Genomic DNA, 19,813 nt, shown 5'->3' with positions numbered 1-19,813 from the left:
CTTGGACTTCCACGGCATTACTGATGGGGTTTCCTGGGTACTGCTGGCCCTGCCAGATTCCTCTCCCCAAAATGAGCCCAACTCTCCCTTCAGTTATCTGTGAAGTGGGGCCACCTCTCCCATCAATCCCCCTCAACTACCCGTGAAATCTGGCTCTTCCTCATGGCACTGTAACTCCTGTCAGCTGCTCAGTCTGTTCGCTACGGTCAGCAATTTCTCTTGTCACGCTCAGGAGTTTCGCACAGGCCGTTCAGTGAGCTAAGGCTTACGCCAGGCCCTAGTCGGCAGCTTGTGTGCCTTAATGCACACCCCCAAAGTCGTCTGCATGTCCCATCATTTTTTTCCTCTCCTCGTTCTAGCCACAGTGTGCCAGTCTTCTCCATCTCACGCTGGCTCTGAGAACCCTCCTCTCTGACCAGGCACGCTTTCAGCCCTTTTGAGTGGCTCTTTCCCTTTGTGCCCTACTTGACTGCCTGCAGCCTCGTTTTGCTGGCGCTGGGCGTGGACGTCCTTGCCTTGCCCGGGAGACTGAATCGGACTGAAGCATGGTTAGCTATGAAAATTGGCAATTTTATTGGAAGAACTGTCATTTTTAGCACTTGCATGCACTTGGAGGCTGCTAGGAAGCAGTGGCACAGGCCCAGCCTCCTCCTGAGCAGTGTGTCAGCTCGGCCCTGGAGTGCCAGGCACGGGCCGTGCTGCAAGGGAACGGGATGGGAGTAGCACATGGTGCCTTGAACGGGGCACCTGCTAGTGCTGTGGGGATATCCCCATTCCCTGGTCCTCATCTGGCCTCAATGAAGCAGTGGGCCGCCGCGAGGACCCACTGTGGGCTGAGGAGGGACCCCCCGCATATATGCCCTGTGCCTGTTTTCCAGGGATCCTGGATGCTGATGATCCAGGTGCGGGGGCTTCCCCTGGAACAGCCTTTCCCCCAGCTGGTGACTCCAACCAGCCAGAGGTAGTCTGCCTTGTTATCTTCGCAGACGAGAGGACCACTGTCCCCCTGCAGCAGAGGAGAGAGGACAAAGGTGTTGTTGGGTGGCCTCTGTCAGCACTATGGCTGGCTCCTTCTCTCTCACAGCACCTGCCAGAGCTGTACTCTGCGGCACAGAAAGGCCCCGCTCAGGTGCCGGGGCCTACAGGAGCTTGTGTGGGAGGGGGTCGTGGGCCTGTAAGGTAGGGCTCGCTCTCATCTCTGCACAGTGACCCTGCACGTGTGGAACGCACATGCTCCAGGCTTGGGCTGTGGACCTGTGGGCTGCCATGAGCACTGGATGGGCTTTGTGGGCAGAGTCGCAGGCCTCTGGGGCAAGGGGGGCACTGGGCAAGGAGCTGCAGGTGGGGAAGGGGAGGTGAGCCCCAGCAGCGGTGGGGACCCAGCGGTGGGAGGGTGACTCGCCAGGCAAAGCACGCGCTGCCTTTGGATGAGCAGCCATTGCCGGAGAAGGATCCAGTGCTGCTATGCTGCAGCCTGCACTGGATCCTTCTCAGCATGCTGCTCAAGCCTTTCTTCCTCTCAGGACCTGCAGGAGCTCCTGCACCCAAGTGAAGAACTCCACCAGCCTCTGGAGTGGAAATGGGCAGGAGCTAAACCTGCCCGACTGCGTTGGTATTGGGCTTGGCCGTGATGTTGGAGTGCCCCTTCCTGCTGGGCGCAGTCCCATCTGTAGCAGGATCCAGTCGTAAAAGTGCTGAGCGGAGGTGTAGACTCTGGGCCGTCTTGCTCTCGCACAGCCTTTCCTCCAGCTGCTCACTCCAACAAGCCAGAAGTAGTCAGCGTTGTTATCTTTGCAGGTGAGAGGACCACCGCTGTCACCCTGCAGTGGAGGAGAGAGGATAAATTCTTCTTGGGTGGCCTCTGTCAGCACTAGATTTCTCTGAGTTACCAAAATATAGACAATAGAAATAGCTACTAGTGTTAGTAGATACATTTTCAGAATGGCCCAATGCTTTCCCTTGCCACACCAATCGGGCTAGAGAGCTTGTTAAAGCATTCTATTAAAGGAAATAATCCCTCGATGTGGGATTCCTGAAGCGCTATCTTCTGACAATGGGCCTCATTTCGTTTCAGAGGTGGTCCAGGGAGCGTCAAAATTCCTCCAATTTTAATGGGATTTACATACCCCATGGAGGCCACAGCCTAGTGGGAAAGGAAAGAATAAAATGAACCAGACTCTTAAAAGGCACATCTCAAAATTACGCCGAGAAACTCGACTTCCATGGGTGGATGCTTTACCAATTGCTTTAATGAGGAACAGTAGGGAAAGTGAGATGGTTAAATAAAATACTTCACAGGATGGGGTTCTCCTTAATAGGTTGGTTACAGAGCTTAGTTCAAACTCTGATTGTGTTTCTAATACTGATTGTAGTAGGTTGTATCGTTTTGGGATGTATCGAGAGTATAATCGTTCGGGCCGTAATGTCACGATCCTCACCCCTAATGATAACCACAACTCAGGAAAGAAAAAAGCCCCTTCCTCACAGGATATGCGCAGGAAAAAGAGAGGATCCTGTGACTTCAAGTGAAGACGAGGCACCTAAGAGGCAATGGGAACGAGGGCAACTAAGCTCAACTGTAAAAAGTACTGGTAACTGTTGCTGGGAACGTAGAAATGCTTAACCGTGTGTTTACCGAGGGGTGCTAGCCTTGTGGAGTTACCACCTAGCACCCATCTCTGCGCAAACATGAAATAAACTCGACTCTGTGTGTGTATCGGCCTCTTGCACACCGGGTAAAGAACCCAACTGCTGGGACAACACTGGGAGCCAGCAGCTCCCCCCCACAGGCGAGCATCTCTGCTGCAGGGCCGGTGGCCCCACAGCCACCCCTGGGCCTGAAGCGCTGGGGGCTGCCTAGTCTGAAGAAAATAAAGGCAAAGTCCGGTGAGAGTCTGCACGCGAGGAAGAGGGTGGCAGGAACATGATCTCTGCCTCTCTAGTACCACACACCTCTCTCCAGCTTCCGCCTGACGTTGCTCAGACACGGTCTCTCTCACTTGTTTGGGTTTCTGCCTGTCGCTTGCAATATTTGTCTCTTCTTCTGATTTGCTCTTGAGAAGCGATGGGTTTTCTTGAGAGACATTGTCTTTTTGCCCCTCACGCCCATGAAGCTTTCTCCAAACAGAGATAACATCCAGCCAACACTTTGGCTCCTCGAGGACAAGGCTTTTCATCTCATGCAGCATCTTCCCTGCAAGAAAAAGCAGGTTCAGGTTAAGTAGTTCAGTCTCAGCATTTGATTTCCCTACAGATTGAGAACAGCTGTTAACAGAGACTGTGTTCAGATTTCATCCATGTGTGAATCCAGGAACCACAGCAGCAGCAGCAATCACAGGCACAGCTGAGCTCTCAACACCCACATACCCCACCAGCAGAGCCCCAGGCATTACTCTGATTACAAGGAATACAGGGGCCAATTCACTTCAAAACCTTGCAGCTGGTCAAGGGGGGGGAAATAAAAAAGGTATTTCTATTTCTCATTTGGAGTCATGGTTAAATTGGACCCTAAAGCTGAAGGCCATTTGCGATCTCCCAAAGAAGAATCCACCAGCACGCAGATATCAATCCATCTCACTTAAAATTCTTATTCCAGCACTGACAGAGAAGGTGACCTGAGTAGCTGAGATTTACAAGAAATCTGTGCCCTGAACAGTTAGGTGACACAAGATACACATCTGGATCCACTTCACCTACAAGAAAATGACTCATCCTATAACCCTGCACAGAACGGGTCCAGAACTGGACTTCAGTTTCAGGTGGGCTGTTGTAAAATCACTGCATTTAGTTGTAAGTAGAAATAGAATGTTAGAATATTGGTGTGTCTTGAGACTCGTAACCATAGGAACCTCACCAGGGAGTCACTGCTTTGTATTAAGAAACTAATCACAACGAGATGGAACAATGAAGAATCGAATAGAGAAGTTTCGTTTGAGTCCCGTAACTATGGGGATCTGGTACGCACCCAGTGATGCTGCTTGGAAATCCCTTTACCCTTCCCATCTTGATTGGAATATCAAGAACGCCAATCAATAGATATTAAGAGAAATAACCATTGATTATCTTGGGTATGGATATTGATCGAATTGTATAATCAAGAGACTAATCCACGAAAGTTAAAAAACCGTGCTATATTTTGTGAGAAATAATTTGTGTAATGGTAACTAGGTACACTTTATCTATGATTTGATTATGAACTAATGATTAAACAATGTAGCTTTGTCGATAAGGAGGATATTCCTGTCAAGAGAAGGGTAAGCTGTAGGCCTGGTTAGTAAACCGAGAAATTCTTCTGGAGGTTCCAAGATTAAAGGGGAATGGAATTTTGCAACTAAGCTGAGCATGCGCAAAGATTGGGTTCAACTAGCGGACACAATGAGGGAGTCTATGGATGACCACCAGAGGGCTTTGGGCGACCACCAGTGTACCTGAAGGCACATGCGTTATGGACATTTACATATGTTAATGAGTTCTCAGAAATCGAATGGATGTGCTAATTGTTTCTTGGAAATACAATGAATCAAATATACTTTGATTGTATATAACTTTTGTAGCAGAGTAACTCGGCACGCACACTAAGCGGAGTGATTCCCTGTGCGTCCAGCGCTGCAATAAAGAAGTGCCTGCTTTCTAAACTTCAAATTCAGTCTTAGAAAGTTCTTGGTTTTGCCGACTTAGGGGAAGAGTTTTGGCGACCCAGATGGGACCTTGTGAGTGAGACTGGAAGGGATCGAGTGCCGATCAGACTCCAGCCGGCACCGAGGGATTCTCGGCAAGGACCATCGCTCTTGACCCATACGAGCTCCTCACAACACCCTGGAAAAGGGTAAGGCACTACCTCTTTGGAATTTCTTTGGATAGCCTGCCTGTAAGGCGCAGCGAAAGCTTCACAGGGTTGGGGCTTTGAGGGTACCCGTTTGCATTGGAAGCCTAGGCATCTGCCCGCAAGTCATAAGCGAAAGCTATTGCTGGGTTGGACATTTGTGTATTTGAGACAATTGGCATTTGCATTTGGTAATTTGGTCTTTGATAATATAATGATATAAGAATAATAAACATAATGGCATTAACAAAATTGTTTAAGAGTAAGAGTGCAGGGAGTTTAGCCATTGATGGGAAGATACCAAAGACGTCACCCTTGGGAGGTTTATTGACACATTGGAATGAGTTGCATGATGATTTGCGTAAAAGTCAAAGGATTGAGTATTGTAATAATTGGTGGCCTTTGTATGTTTTAGAAAATCAAGAGAAATGGCCAACTAATGGGACTTTAAATTATAATACTATTTTGCAATTGATGTTGTCCTGTAGGAGGGAAGGCCAATGGAATGAGGTACCTTATGTGGATTTGTTCTTTTCCTTGAGACAGTGAACTGACTGGCAGGAGGAGTGTAAATTGGCAAGTCGAGGTCATTTAGTGATGGCTTTAACCTCTGAAAACAGGACATCTAAAAGGCGTTGCTGGGCTTGTGTTATTGGAAAGAGATGTATAAATGATAAATAATATTACTACTAATAAAATGATACTTCATAACAAATGCACCTGGTACTAGTCATATTAAAGATCGTGAAGCCCTCCAGCAAGCGCCAGGGTGCTAATTTCCAAAAAAGTACCAGGCTGCAGAGCTCCAAACAAGGCCCAGGATGCCGGACTCCCAAAAATACCAAACACACACTGCAGAACCTCCCCCTCAAAAAACCCAAATGGTGCAGGGACGCCTTCCAAAACACCACCAAACGGTGCAGGACTCCCCCCAAAAAACACCCAACAGTGCAGGACTCCCGCAAAAAACCACCTAACGGTGCAGGACTCCCCCCAAAAAATTAACGGTGAACGGCTCCCAAAAATCCAAATGGTGATGCACTCCCCCGGAGCAGTGACAGGAAGGCCTCAAAAAATCCCGCGTTTTGTAATATTCCAAAACATAGCAAAACCATAAAGGCCTCCAAAACACAAAATGGTGAAGCCCTCCAAACAAGCCCCAGGGTGCAGAGCTCAAAACAAGTGCCGGGTTGGAGACTCCCAAACACCCCAAATGATGCAGGACTCCCTGAAAAGAACCCCAAATGTTGCAGGAGTCCCTCCCAAAAAATCCAAATGGTGCAAGAGTCGCCAGAAAAAAAAAAAAACCTAAACGGTTTGCACTCCTCCGGGGCAGCACAGTGAAGCACTCCAAGGATCCCGGGTTTTGTAATATTCCAGAAAATAGCAAAGCCATAAAGGGCTCCAAACAACAGAATGGTGAAGCCCTCCAACAAGCCCCAGGGTGCTGAGTTCCAAGTAAGTACCAGGCTGCAGAGCTTCTAAAAAGCCCCAGGGTGCAGTAGTCCTAAAAAAAGCAACAAACACTGCAGAATCTCTCCCAAAAAAAACTCCAAACAGTGCAGTACTCCTTCCAAAACTACACCAAGCACTGCATGATTCCCCAAAGAAACACCCAACGGTGCAGGACTCCCCCCTAAAAAAACACCCAAAGGTGCAGGACTCCCCCCCAAAAAATTAGTGGTGAACGGCTCCCAAAAATCCAAATGGTGATGCACTCCCCCAGAGCAGTGACGTGAAGGCCTCAAAAAAATCCCGTGTTTTGTAATATTCCAAAGAATAGCAAAACCATGAAGGCCTCCAAAACACAAAATGGTGAAGCCCTCCAAACAAGCCCCAGGGTGCAGAGCTCAAAAAAAGTGCCGGGTTGGAGACTCCCAAAAAACCCAAATGATGCAGGACTCCCCAGAAAAACACGCAAATGGTGCAGGAGTCCCCCCCAAAAAAAACCCTACATGGTGCAAGACTTACCAGGAAAACAAAAAATAAACGGTTTGCCCTCCTCTTGGGTGGAACAGTGAAGCAGTCCAAGAATCCCCCGTTTTGTAATATTCCCCAAAATAGCAAAGCCATAAAGGGCTCCAAAAAAACAAAATGGTGAACCACTGAAAACATGCCTGTCACGTTAAAAGGACTGAGCAATTTGGCAGAAAATAAACCCCCGTGCGTTCCAGCTTGTCCTCAGATATCAGAGGGGCTGGGGGCGGCTAGGCTTAGATTCTGAGTGATACCCATTTCCTGTATTACAAGTCTGGTCGTGTTCTATATAAACATATATATATACACACACACTCATATACAGATAGATAGATAGATAATCTTAACGATTACGGATGCACTTGTAACTCCATACACTTTCAGTCTAGCCACATTGCATGAACTAGCACGGCCACCCTTAAGGAATTTAACTGCGTTCAGTGAGAACTCTTACGGCTAGGTTAACAAATAGTGTAGTTTATTAAAGTGACAGATACACAAGTTCTTTTGGATTGCCGGTGATAGAACTACTGCCCACAAAGGTGGTACAAATAGTATGAATATGAGTAATACAGCCTGGCTACAAGCGCGCTAGATCACAAAACAACTCTATCAATCTCCCGGGGAAACACGTGGTATAGCCAAGTGTTAATATGAGAATTATAGCCGGCTACAAGCGCATTAAATCACAAAACAACTCTACAGAGGTTGCCAAATCTCCCGGGGGGGGGACACACTTGGTATAGCCAAAAGTGTCCAAATCTTACTCAAAGGCATCCCTCTGGGGGGGAAGAGAGGTTCAGCCCGTCGACTGATCCCAGATGTTAGAGCAGGTCTGCAATGGTATCTTCCCTAACATCCCTCCTCTCTTAAGCTTTTATACTATTCTTACTTTACAGGTGGAGCTTGAGTGACTCTAGTCATATTTGTCTTTGTTGTAATTGGTGTAAAAGTTTCTCGCTTTGCTTTTAAAGGTAGAGACCAAGAAAAATTCAGAGCGCAGGCTCAGTGAGGGGTGGTCGCACCTTGGAGGTGGGTAGCTTTGGGATGGAGGTGTGTTTTTTAGTATTACAATGAGATTATAATGAGTATTTTGTCAAAAGGTGAGAGACTGTCGGCCCATTCCCAGGCACTCCGCTACACACCATTACACGCACTAAATAGGTTATTGTATCTTTGTACAATAGCATTGTCTTTGACCAGGTACCTATCCTAGTTATCAGGGGGAGTCTCCATCTCGTCGTTCCATAGCACCTTCCAGTTCCTGTCTTATCACAGAGCCGGGCCGCGCTGTCTCTACTCTGCTCCACCCTCTGTACAGTTTCTCTTAGAGTCAGCACACCAAGCTCCCCTGGCATTGCCAACACCTAAGGTTGCCTCGGGAACTTCTGCGGGATGGAACTCTTGCATGACCACCACACTCCACCCCAAAAGTTTCTTCAGTGCTGTACCTTTCCTAAAAATGCAAATACAGATATAATTTCTAAGTCACCTCCAGCAATAATTCCACAATGCCCAAGGGTGAAGAGCTCCGAAAACCCACCCGGGTGGAGTGCTCCCAAAACAATACCAAACACTGCAGGAGTCCCACCAAAAAAAAGATGCAGGAATCCCCCAAAAAGGTAACGGTGACCAGCTCCCAAAACCCAAAATGGTGAGGCACTCCTGCGGGGCAGCAGGCTGAGGCACTCCAGAAATCCCGGCTTTTGTAATGTTCCAAAGACCAGCAAAGCCCTAAAGGGCTCCAGAAAACAAAACAGTGAACCCTTCAAACAAGCCCCATGGTGCAGAGTCCCAAAAAAGTACCGGGTTGGAGAGCTTCAAAACAGACCCAGGGTGCAGGACTCCACAAAATACACCAAACAGTTCAGAAACTGCCCCCAAAGGGTGCAGGAGTCCCCCAGAAAAACACCAAACGCTGCAGGACTCCCCCAGAAAGATAAGTGAATGATTCCCAAAAAACAAATCGTGAGGCACTCCTGCCGGGTGGCGCGGTGAGGCACTCCAAACATCCTGGGTTTTGTAATATTCCAAAACATAGCAAAACCATAGAAGGCTCCAAAACCCAAAATGGTCAAGTCCTCCAAACAAGCCTCAGGGGGCAGAGCTCCAAAAAGGACCGGCTTGGAGAGCTCCAAAAAAGCCCCAGGTTGCAGGACTCCCAAAAAACCCACCAAACTGTGCAGAATTTCCCCCAAAATAACCTTAAAATGGTACACTACTCCCTCCAAAAGAACACCAAACGCTGCAAGACTCCTCCAGAAAATACTAACTGGGAATGGCTCTGAAAAACCAAACGGTGAGGCACTCCTTCAGGGCCGCGTTGTGAAGGCCTTCAGAAATCTTGGGTTTTGCAATATTCCGAAAAATACCAAAACCGCAAAAGGCCGCCAAAAAACAAAACTGTGAAGCACTCCAAACAAGCCCCAGGGTGCAGAGCCCCCAGACACACAGAGGGTGCAGGACTCCCCAAAAGAATACCAAATGGTGAACAGCTCCCAAAACACCAAATGGGGATGCACTCCTCCGGGGCAGCGCAGGGAGGTGAAGCACTCCAAAAATCCCGGGTTTGGGAAAATTTCAAAAAATAGCAAAACTGTAAAGGGCTCCCCCCCAGAAAAAAATAAAATGCTGAAGCCCTTGAAAAAAGCCCCAGTGTGCAGGGCTCCCCCCAAAAAAACCCCAAATTGTGAAGGAATCCAAAAAGCCCCAAACTGTGAAGGACACCCAAAAAAACAAATGGTGATGCAGTCCTCTAGGACAGCGCGGTGAAGCACTCCAAAAAATGCCAGGTCTCGTCCTATTCCATATAATAGCAAAACTGTAAAGGGTTCCCAAAATACAAAATGGTGAAGCCCTCTAAACAAGCCACAGGGTGCAGAGCTCCAAAAAAACACCGGGTTGGACTGCTCCCAAAAAGCCCCAGGGTGGAGAGCTCCAAACACCACTACGAGGGAGGACCCTGAAAAAGCCCGCGATGGAGCACTCTTAAAAAGCACCGGGGTTAAGCGCTCCAAAATATCCAACTGGTGAAGCAAACCAAAAAAGCCCCGCAAAGAGGGCTCCCAAAAAGCCAAACAGTGACAGACTCCCAGAAAAACCAAATGGTGAAGCACTCCTCTGGGGTGGCGTGGTGATGCACTCCAGAAATGCCGGGTCCTGTAGCATTCCAGAAAATAGTGAAACCATAAAGGGCTTCCAAAAAAACAAAATGGTGAAGCATTCCAAAAAAGCCACGGGGTGCAGAGCTCCAAAACACCCAAGTGATGGAGCGCTCCCAAAAAGCCCCATGGTGAAGCGCTCCCAAAAAGCCCCCGACAGAAAGCTCCAAAAAAGCCACACAGTGCAGGACTGCGAGAAAAGCCCCACGGTGCAGTAAAGCACTCCTCCAGAGCCATATGGTGATGTGCTCCTCACACGATTCAAAACTAGTGTGGGCAATCCTAGAAAACAGCAGTGGAATAGGTATTTTTATTCCCTTTCGGAAACTCCTAGCCAACAACTCTACAATGTTCCTGCCAATCTCCTAAAGACAGTCATTCCTAGCAAGTCCTCTCAAAGTCCTTGAATGCATCCCAGTTCTTCATCTCCTAGGGGTTCCTGGGAAATTCCTCATTTCTCCCTCCTTTTGCTGTGCCAGAGAGCCACGCTACACATTTCCACAACGGAAAGGCTGCCTGCGCACAGCCAGACTGCACCTGATGGGGACACAAATGCCACACCTCTTCCCAGACCCGTGCTATTTATTGCACAGGGATTAGTCCATTCTGTGGCCAACTGCTCTTCATGCTTCCTAGAGAGCTTTCACCCTTCACAGGTGGCACCTCCACAGGGGCACAACCCACTTCTCTGCCTTTGAGGAAACCCGCAACCCACAGGCGGCCCTTTCTCGCTGAGATACAAGGTGGCCCCCAAAACATTCCCCTCAGCCCCTTCAAATGACCACCTGCAGAGCTCCCAGTTCACCTGGGAGCCACCTCTCTGCTCCTCTGGTCACTCTCACCTCGCCCTCGCTGTTCACCTGCTACCCAAGCAGCACAAAGTCCACGTCTGTGGCAATGCAGAAGGCTCAGCCGAGCTCCCCAGGCTGAAGCTAGAAGACATGCAGACAGCAGAGCCTCCGCGGAGGGACAAAAGAGTTTGGACTATGTCCCTGCTTTCCATCTATAGCTTGACTAGAACTTGACAGTATGTTACCTGCCTACACTCAGAAGAGTCTGGCTGAGGGTTTTGCATCTGTGAACGGGGCATAAACAAGACAGGATGTGTTTTACAGGGAAACAAAAGAGCCTCACCTTGCTTAGCTGAAGCTTGCTTCATTTCGTTTACATTGTCTGTACATTGCATATATTCTACATAGGGAACAAGTCCTGCATTGCCCAAGCGAGGCAACTTCTGCCTGCATGTAAAATACACACAGCTAGGACACCATCTAGGTACCTTCATACGCATAGAATACACACAGAAAACATGCAGCAAGTATAAACAGAATATATATGGAGAGACACAGAGAGATACATCCAAATACATGTCTTTCGTCAACATAGATACCCACCCCCCCACCCCTGCCTGGTCTATACAGAACATCCACAGACATGATACACTATCTGCAGGTAGAGAAGCCTCAGCTGACCTCATCTCACTGAGGCTTTTTTCCTCTCTCTATTCAGAAGACAGAGTATCTACACAGAAAAAAGTATACAGACACAGGAAGCACAACCATGTTTTTCTCTCCATAGATGCACTCTCTGCACAGAACACACACATAGAACGTGCGGAATAGACGTACAGTGTGTCAGTTGCATACGGACTGCACAAAGCAGACAGACAGGTGAGGGGAAGCTACGCTTTATGTCCAGTATGAATGTTGATGTCTTTATGTGGAGTCAATACTGTCTCTACATGGAACACAGCCATTTTCAAGGCCAACGGAGGAAGGGCATTTCTCTCTGTGTGTGGAGCGTATGCTGTCCTGACTTGGAACACATGCACATGGATACACATACTTTACGCATACATGGAATATACGCACACAAGGTGATGAGAGGCTTTTCTGTCCGCACAGAGACCATATGGGCTAACTGTAATACACGTACATAGAAAAGCAGTGCCTCACCTACCTCGACATCGAATACCAACCATCTGCGTACACGCAACATACCTGCAACAAGGGGAAGCTCTTCTGTTGCTATACAGACTACATACTGTCTTCCTCACCACTACGCATGGACAGGCAAAGCCAGGCTTGCTTGCTCAGTATGTAGTGTCTATCAGGCTATACTCTGCCTATCAGAAAAGAAACAGGGAGGCTTTTCTCTCCAGATACAGACTGCATTTTGTCTGTAGATAGACTGTATGCAGGCAAAGCATGTCTAGTCATAGACTAGATACTGCCAAGGCAGGGCTTTTTGGTCTGCTTATACAGTGTGCGCTGGCTGTATAGAGGACAGAAACCAACAGAAGGGTGAGGTGGGGCAATAGCTTTCTCTCACCAGACAGACTGTAAAAATGGCTGTACGGAGAATACACATGGAGAGCACCGCACTCCACTGCCCTGTCAGGACACAGACCGTATGCCGGTTACGGAGCAGAGACGGGCCAGGTGAGGCAGGGCTTGCCCACCCACCCGCATAGGAAATCTGGGGAGGCTGGGGGTGCAGGGGGAGCGTCTCTGTACATCAGGCACGCTCTGCCTACAGAAGCACACAAACAGGGGAGGTGAGGCTTTTCTCTTTGCAGAGCAAACACTCGGTGCACACCGGTAGTAAGTACGGGGCGCTCTGCCTGTATGGGGAATAGAGGCTGTTTATGGAGTAGAGACGTCTCTGTACTTAGAACATGCACTGCTCATCTGCACAACAGACCCAGAGAGGCAGGGGAAGGTGGGGGGCTCCTGCCCCTACACAGGTGATGCCCTCTTTGTAGAGCACAGGCAGAAGGGTGAGGCAAGGCAAGGCTGCAAGGGGGCTGTCAGTTATCAGAGCCCTCCTCCTGCAGCTAGGGAGAGGCATCCTTCTGCCACCCTGACCTGAAGTCTCAAGTGGCTGCAGCTCACTGGGTGCTCAGGGCCATGCTGCTCCAGGGAGGCTGATGAAGCTCATCAGGCCCTCATCCCCACAACATCCAGGGGGAAGAGCCCGTCACCCTGGCAGGGCTGTCCTCAGGAAGGCTCAAGTACGAGCAAACACATCCTGCTGCTTAGCACCATGGGGCTGGTGGCACAGTCAGGACTTTGGCTCTATGACCACAGGACCCTTCTTTGAGGAGCACAAGGAATAAGGACTGCTGGCCCAGGGACAGGGCTTCCTTGACTGAGCAGGCAAGAGAGTCTCTGCTAGCATATGCTTTGCCCAGCAATACCTCAGCGCAAAAGGCAGAGCTGATAGCCTTGACGAAGGCGTTAGAACTGAGTGAACGAAAGAGAGTAAATATTTGGACTGACTCAAAGGATGCTTTTGGTGTAGTACGTGTCCATGGGATATTATGGAAAGAAAGAGGACTATTATCCTCTCAAAGGGGCAAACATCAAATACAAAGAAGAAATACTGGAATTGTTACAAGCAGTCCAGAGACCGATCAAAGTGGCAGTCATGCACTGTAAAGCACATCAATCAGAAAATATGAAAGAAGCTATAGGGAACAATTAGCTGATAGAACAGCTAAAGGAATAGCAAAAAGGAATGCCTTACAAATGGCATTAATTCCTACAAAGAACATTACATTGCCAAAAGAGAAACCTCAATACTCGGAAGATGAGAAACTAGGGAAGTTATTAGATGCAAAAAGGAATTTCGCAGGATGGTGGGTCACAGTTCAGGGACAGGTAGTAATTCCCCCACTTCCGATGAGAGAAATATTACAAACAAAACGTAAAGAGTGCCATTGGGGTCCAGAAGCATTAGTCACCTTTTTAAAGAGATATGTGGCGTCTACAAGAATGTTAGAAAAGGCTAAAATGATTTCTGCCAAGTGTTTGATTTGTTTGCGAAACAATCCGGTGGTAAAGAGAAGAGTTCCAATGGGAACCTTGAAATCGGGAGTACAACCTGGAGACTATTGGCAAATTGATTTTTCAGAATTACCCAGACAAAAAGGGTATCGATACATTCTGGTGGGGATTCATACTTTTACAGGATGGCCTAAAACTTTTCCTTGTCAGACCAATCAAGCAAAGAAAATCATTTAATGGTTGTTACAGAAAATATTTCCAAGATTTGGAGTACCTATTGGAATATCTTCTGATAGAGGCCCACATTTTATTACAGAAATAATACAAAATATTAGTAAAATTCTGGGAATTACCTGAAATTTACGTACCCTCTGGAGGCCTCAATCAAGTGGAAAAACAAAAAGAATGAATCAGACATTAAAAAGGCAAATTAGCAAAATACATCGGGAGACAAACTGGCTACTACAACTAGTGAACTGGCTAAATTGCAACAGCCTTTGCAATCTTCCCTATTGGCTTTAGAAACTAATCAGTGGCTGTTGTCAAACATATTACCAAAATGGGAAAAGGTGAATGGAGACGACCAGGAAATGATTGTAGATGGACTCGGTGTGGTCCAAGATAACCTATCTTTGGCTCCCAGTTCTATCCAGGCTCAACTGTGGGCGCAATCAGTAGCTGCTTCAATCATAAGAGAGGGTGAAGAAGGCACTCTCCCCACTGAAGTTCGGAAAATAATTTGGGATAGTGCCACGGATTTAGAGAAAAAACTCCAGTCCTGGTGGAATTTGGTAAACTTTACCTACGATCCCGTCACAAGTACAGCCACAACTTTTGTATGAACTATACACAATGCTTCAATATATTCGACTTACCCTGTTATGGCATTAGGATTGAATCACAATGGAACCATACTCTCTCCATTTGAGCATCAAGTATGGGCCCAAAAAATAGGACAGAAATGACAAACTGTAGATTTTGAACAACAAGGGTTGTTGTACGAGAACAACAAGGCTTCATCTGTGAAGGTAATGCAATCAGAGGTCAGGATATCTGTTTAGATACTGAACAAAATGTTTGTCATTTTGAGACTCGCCCTGACGAAAACCCTGAAACAGTGCTTATATGTATATTGGTAAGGGCTGTGTATGTTTGAGAACAGCTTGTGATTTTATATCCGTAGATGATGTAGTTATAGATCCTAGGAATCACTCAGATTTTTGTGTTTGTAATTTCACTGAAATCATGGGACGTGATTTTTTTTCTTATTTGACTCCAGTCACACCTCACCAGCTCTTGCAATCTAATTATACATTAATTCAGGAACTGCTGCCTACACCCGTTAGATTGAATCTCACTTTAGTGAAACAATTGCTACAACACCAGGATTTAATCAAAATTTTGAAAAAGGTCAAGGAAAATGGACAAAGAACTTTAATAACTGTTCATCACAGTGTAGAAGAAATACACCGTGTTTTAGGGAGGGTGGAAAAGGATGCGGAACATAAATGGTGGGACACTCTTTTCGGGTGGTCACCTACTGCTACAGGCATCCTAAATAAGTTATGCCACCCTATCGTTGTTCTCCTGATATTGATAGAAAGTTTAAATTTGATTAATAAATAAAATAATAAAATACAAAGGCATAAGTTAGGATTCTTAAGTTAGAAACAATAACCATAGGAACCTCACCAGGGAGTTGCTATTCTGTTCTAAGGAACTAATAGTAACGAGATGGAACGATGAAGAATCGAATAGAAAAGTCTTCTTTGAGTCCTGTGACAATGTGACCTGATATGCACCAGTGATGCTGCTTGGAAAATTCCTTACCTTTCCCATCTTGATTCGGATATCAAGAATGCCAATCAATAAATATTAATAGAAATAACCATGGATTAATTTAAGTATGGATATTGATAGAATAGTATAATCCAGAGAGCGATTACTAAAAAATTAAATTATATATCCTGTATGAAGGTAACCAGGTATGATTTATCTGTGATTCAATCATAAACTAACTGTTGAACAATGTAGCATTGCGAATAGGTAGAATTTGCCTGTCAAGAGAATGATAAGTTGTAGGCCTGGTCAGTAAACCGGGAATAACTTAAGAAGATTCCAAGAATGGAATTTTGCAACCAAGCTGAGCATGCGCAAAGATGGGGTTCAACTAGAGGACACCATGAGGAAGACTACGGACGACCACCAGAGGACCTTAGACGACCACCTGTGTACCTGAAGGCGCATGCGTCATGAGCATTTACATATACTAATGAGTTCTCGGAAACTGTATGAATATGTTAACTGTTTCTTGGAAATATGATGACTATGTATACTTTGATTGTATACAACTTTTGTAGCAGAGAAACTAAGCATGCACACTAGGTGGAGTGATCCCCTGTGTGTCCAGCGCTGCAATAAGGAAGTGCCTGCTCACCTACATACACTGTGTAGATGAGTTTTTATATTACAGATTTGTAACAGGCTGGCTAACCCAGGGAGGAACTGCAACCACATACACCAGCATAGGCTTCTCAGACTCTGCAGGCAGGGTGCCGGGGGCAGTGAGGAGGTGTCCAGGGGACAGCAGCATGGAGCAACATCATCTCACACCCCGTGTGTGAAAGCAGAATGATGGGGCACCCGTCTCCACCCTCCGCTGGACTTCTTGTCCACAGACATGGAAAAAACTGATCAAGGATGCAAAGTTCAAGGGCACGCTGGGCTGCAGCCACCATTCGGTTGTAGAATTTAAAAACCAGAGAGAAGTGAGCAAACCAGCAGAATCACAATGCTGGACTTCAGCAGAGCAGACTGCTGCTTCCTGAAGAGCTTCTAGGCAGGAGCCAACAGGAGACTGGCCTGGAGGGCAAAGGGGAGCAGGGCAACGGGTTGAACTTCAAGGACAACAGCCCCCACCTCCCCAGACACCAGAAGGGCCCATGCCAAGACACAGAGTTGGTCACAAGTAGCAGAAGGCCAGCACTGACAGACAGGAAACTCCTGACCCAGCTCAAACACCAAAAAGGAAGAACACCCAAGGCGCAGGCAGAGATGGGATACCCAGGACGAACAGAGACACTGCGCAAGCATGCAGGGATGGACTGTGGAAAGCCACAGCTTAGCTGGAGACAAACTAGGAAGAGAAGAAGGACAACAGGAAGGGCTTCTGGAAGCAGAAGGAAGCCTAAGGGAAACACAAGCCACTGCTCAACAGGAAGGCAACTTAACTGGCAAAGGACAGGGGAAAAGCTAGAAAAGATGCTACCCGGGGCAGGGATGTGTGGGCAGGGGGGGTGTGGGGGTGTTTCTGGGTGGGATTCTGACTCAAGACAAGGAAAGGTGCTCACCACGAGGGTGCCCAAGCACTGGAACAAGTTGCCAGAGACGATGCTCAATCTCCCTCCTTGGAGATACCCCAAACAGGACTGCACGCAGCACGGAGCAACATGATCCGACTGGACCTGCTCTGAGCAGGAAATCAGACCACATGGCAGCGGGAGGACCCCCCCGACCTACCCCAGTCTACGAATCCCCAGCCATCTCTCATGTCACTCCAGTATTCCCCAAATTCATCACCAGCAACTGCTCATGTTAAGAGCTCTACAAAAGCGTTTGCAGAGCACTATACTTGCTCCTAGAACACCCGGGGACTTGCTGAAGACAGCAACCCTTGCCTTCCATCGCTTCTAGAGAACCAAAGCACAGCAAGCCTAGGGCACACTAAAGCCATTGCAGCCAGGCAACAGAAACGAAGGCAGAGTTTAAAGGCTAGGTCTTCCCATCTGAAGCCATCTGAGGCCACACGGGGGCAAGTAAAACAGTTCTAGAAAGCACAGGGCTGGCAGGCACATGAGAAGACACAGGAGAGTTCCTCCTGGGGAAAGCTGGCCATGTTCAGCTCAAGTTCCTCCCCCCACCTTTCTCTCCCTGGGGAGGAAGAAGAAACCACATTCAGCTAAACTTGCTTTCACCCTGTTGGGGAGGGCACCCAGTAACTCAATGAACTGGTCAGACTCTTGGGCGGTATCTGATACAGAGACATCCCCCTTCGGGCTCAATATAAAAGTCTTTATAGCTAGACAATAGAAATCTACATACAGGTATCAGTATTTACAGACTTATAAACTATCAGGACTTTTACAGAAATAGCATCCATAAAAACATCCCCATTTAAATATAACTGCGGGCAGGACTACGCTTCAAGCACAGAGAACCACATAGAGCAAAGGGAAAGCATATTGACCCACGACAGCTATCTCAGGATGGCTCAGGAGCGATATTACTCTGCAAGGGTCCACAACAACTAGAAACCTTGCTACTGGCCTCCCCACAGGGAACAAGTGTTCCTCGCTTGCTTTTCCCAAATGCAAGATGCTACCACAAGTGCCAGCTATGACACCGTCTCTACCAAGCAGAAAGGGGAATCCCTCCACCCTACTAAGTGAATTCCCCTTGGGAAGGCAGAGAGGAAGGAACCAAGGAGATTGCCCTTCAGGAATGCAATAAGCCTTGGACAGAACAGGCTGATCTAAGAACAGAGATGAATTTTTATGAAATATGTCAAGTGGAAGGTGGTTTGGCCTTGGCCTTTTCCCACTTTCTAGCAAGAAGTAATGCATTTCAAAGCAAAGGCTATTCTAGAATAATCTGAGGTGCTGCTGCTAAACGTCCCCATCTCATGTGGCTGGGTGCAAGCGGACCTGTCAGACAGACAGAGAGGAGCTGTCAGGTACCGGTACTTGGAGGATACGCATACAGGAAAAGCTAGGAGAAGGCAGAACAGGCTACATGTGGCTTTCAGTCGGGTCAAAGCATCCCGCACCATCACTAAGCACGAGTGGGAACACGAGCTACCGCTATACTAGCTTGTGAAATCTGGACTAGGTGTCAGCTAAACAAGGCATTCCTTTCTACCAGGTTTTGCTTCCATTCAACTTCTCACCTCCAGAATACTCTTTCTTTGCAACTTGTGTTTCTTACCTTCAAGCTTCAAAGACATCTACGAGCGGATCCCTGCCCTGTATCGCAGAGAAGCCGACTTGGTGACCAGTCTGCTCTAGTCGCCTCACCTTAGTTTCAAGCTTGTCAGAAGATCCTGCAAGAGACGAGCGGCATTACTACACTGTGATACAGAAGAACAATAACACAGAGCGACTCACTTCTGGGTTGCCAAACACCAGAACGCAGCAAATTCTGCACTTAGCAGGGAAAACAATGTGCAAGCCAGCGCACTTGAAACTAGACCCTACAAGACTTTCTCAAGCGTGAGGGCAGCGGGGCCTCTCTGAAAGCGAGTCCCCTCCTCCCCCTGTTGTGAGCAGCAGGGATGGAAGGGCAACTGGCACCCACACCACCAGCAAAGACACGCTCATGACACTGCTCTGAAGAGATGACTCCACACCACCTTTTCAGTCAAGCTTCACAAAGCTGGGCACTGCTAGAATTAAGCCTGCTCCGGCAGCTCCTGCTTGGCTTGGCGGTGATGTACATGGCCATGGGTATTTCTCAAGCCAGACCCCTCCTCCCCATGTCCAGCACAGGATGATGGGAGCTCCCTGAGCACAATGCCCTTGGCTGGTTTCTGCCCCCCCCAGCCCCCCAGCCCCCCAGCTGTAGCTCAGGGTAGGGCAGGCAAGCCCTGCCCAGCCCTAACGGCCCCTCGCCTCAGCCCCAGCCCCAGCCCCAGCCCCGGCCCTGGCCAAACCCCACGTGAAGCCAAGCCTGGGGCAAGCCCCAGCCCCGTGCTACAGACCTGCTCCGGCCCCTCCTGCGGAGAGCTCGCTGAGGCACCTCCGCCCTAAAGCAGCCCGGCTCCAGCCAGGCCCTGCGCACAGCCGCCAGGCTGCTCCCCTGCGCCGGGCCGGGCCGGGCCGGGCCCTGCCTCGCTGCTGCAAGGGCAGCTCCTGCCGAGGGCGCTCAGCGACAGCAACACAAGCAGCTGCCCGCAGGAAGGCCCTGGCCTCCACCCTCAGGCGGGGCAGGCAGAGGCTGCACCCCTACTGGCCACCCAGCCTCTCTCTCCTACAGCACAGCGCCACCCCATTGGCCAGCAGCCTCAACGC

At 48.3% G+C, this 19,813-nt stretch overlaps 1 long non-coding RNA gene across 1 annotated transcript; it reads right to left on the bottom strand.

The window, feature by feature from the left end:
* Window positions 1-549: 549 nt before the first annotated feature.
* Window positions 550-19,600, bottom strand: LOC132321769 (uncharacterized). The gene is made up of 4 exons (XR_009484887.1): window positions 19,504-19,600; window positions 18,732-18,846; window positions 2,953-3,193; window positions 550-1,820 (listed from the first exon to the last, which is right to left on the bottom strand). It is a non-coding gene; the product is annotated as an uncharacterized LOC132321769 (long non-coding RNA).
* Between the last annotated feature and the right edge of the window lie 213 nt (window positions 19,601-19,813).

This window comes from Gavia stellata, unplaced genomic scaffold (assembly GCF_030936135.1).
Source record: "Gavia stellata isolate bGavSte3 unplaced genomic scaffold, bGavSte3.hap2 HAP2_SCAFFOLD_44, whole genome shotgun sequence".
NCBI classification, from domain to species: Eukaryota; Metazoa; Chordata; class Aves; order Gaviiformes; family Gaviidae; genus Gavia; species Gavia stellata.
Note: the sequence above shows the minus strand (reverse complement) of the source record. Positions and strands in the feature narration are given on the sequence as shown.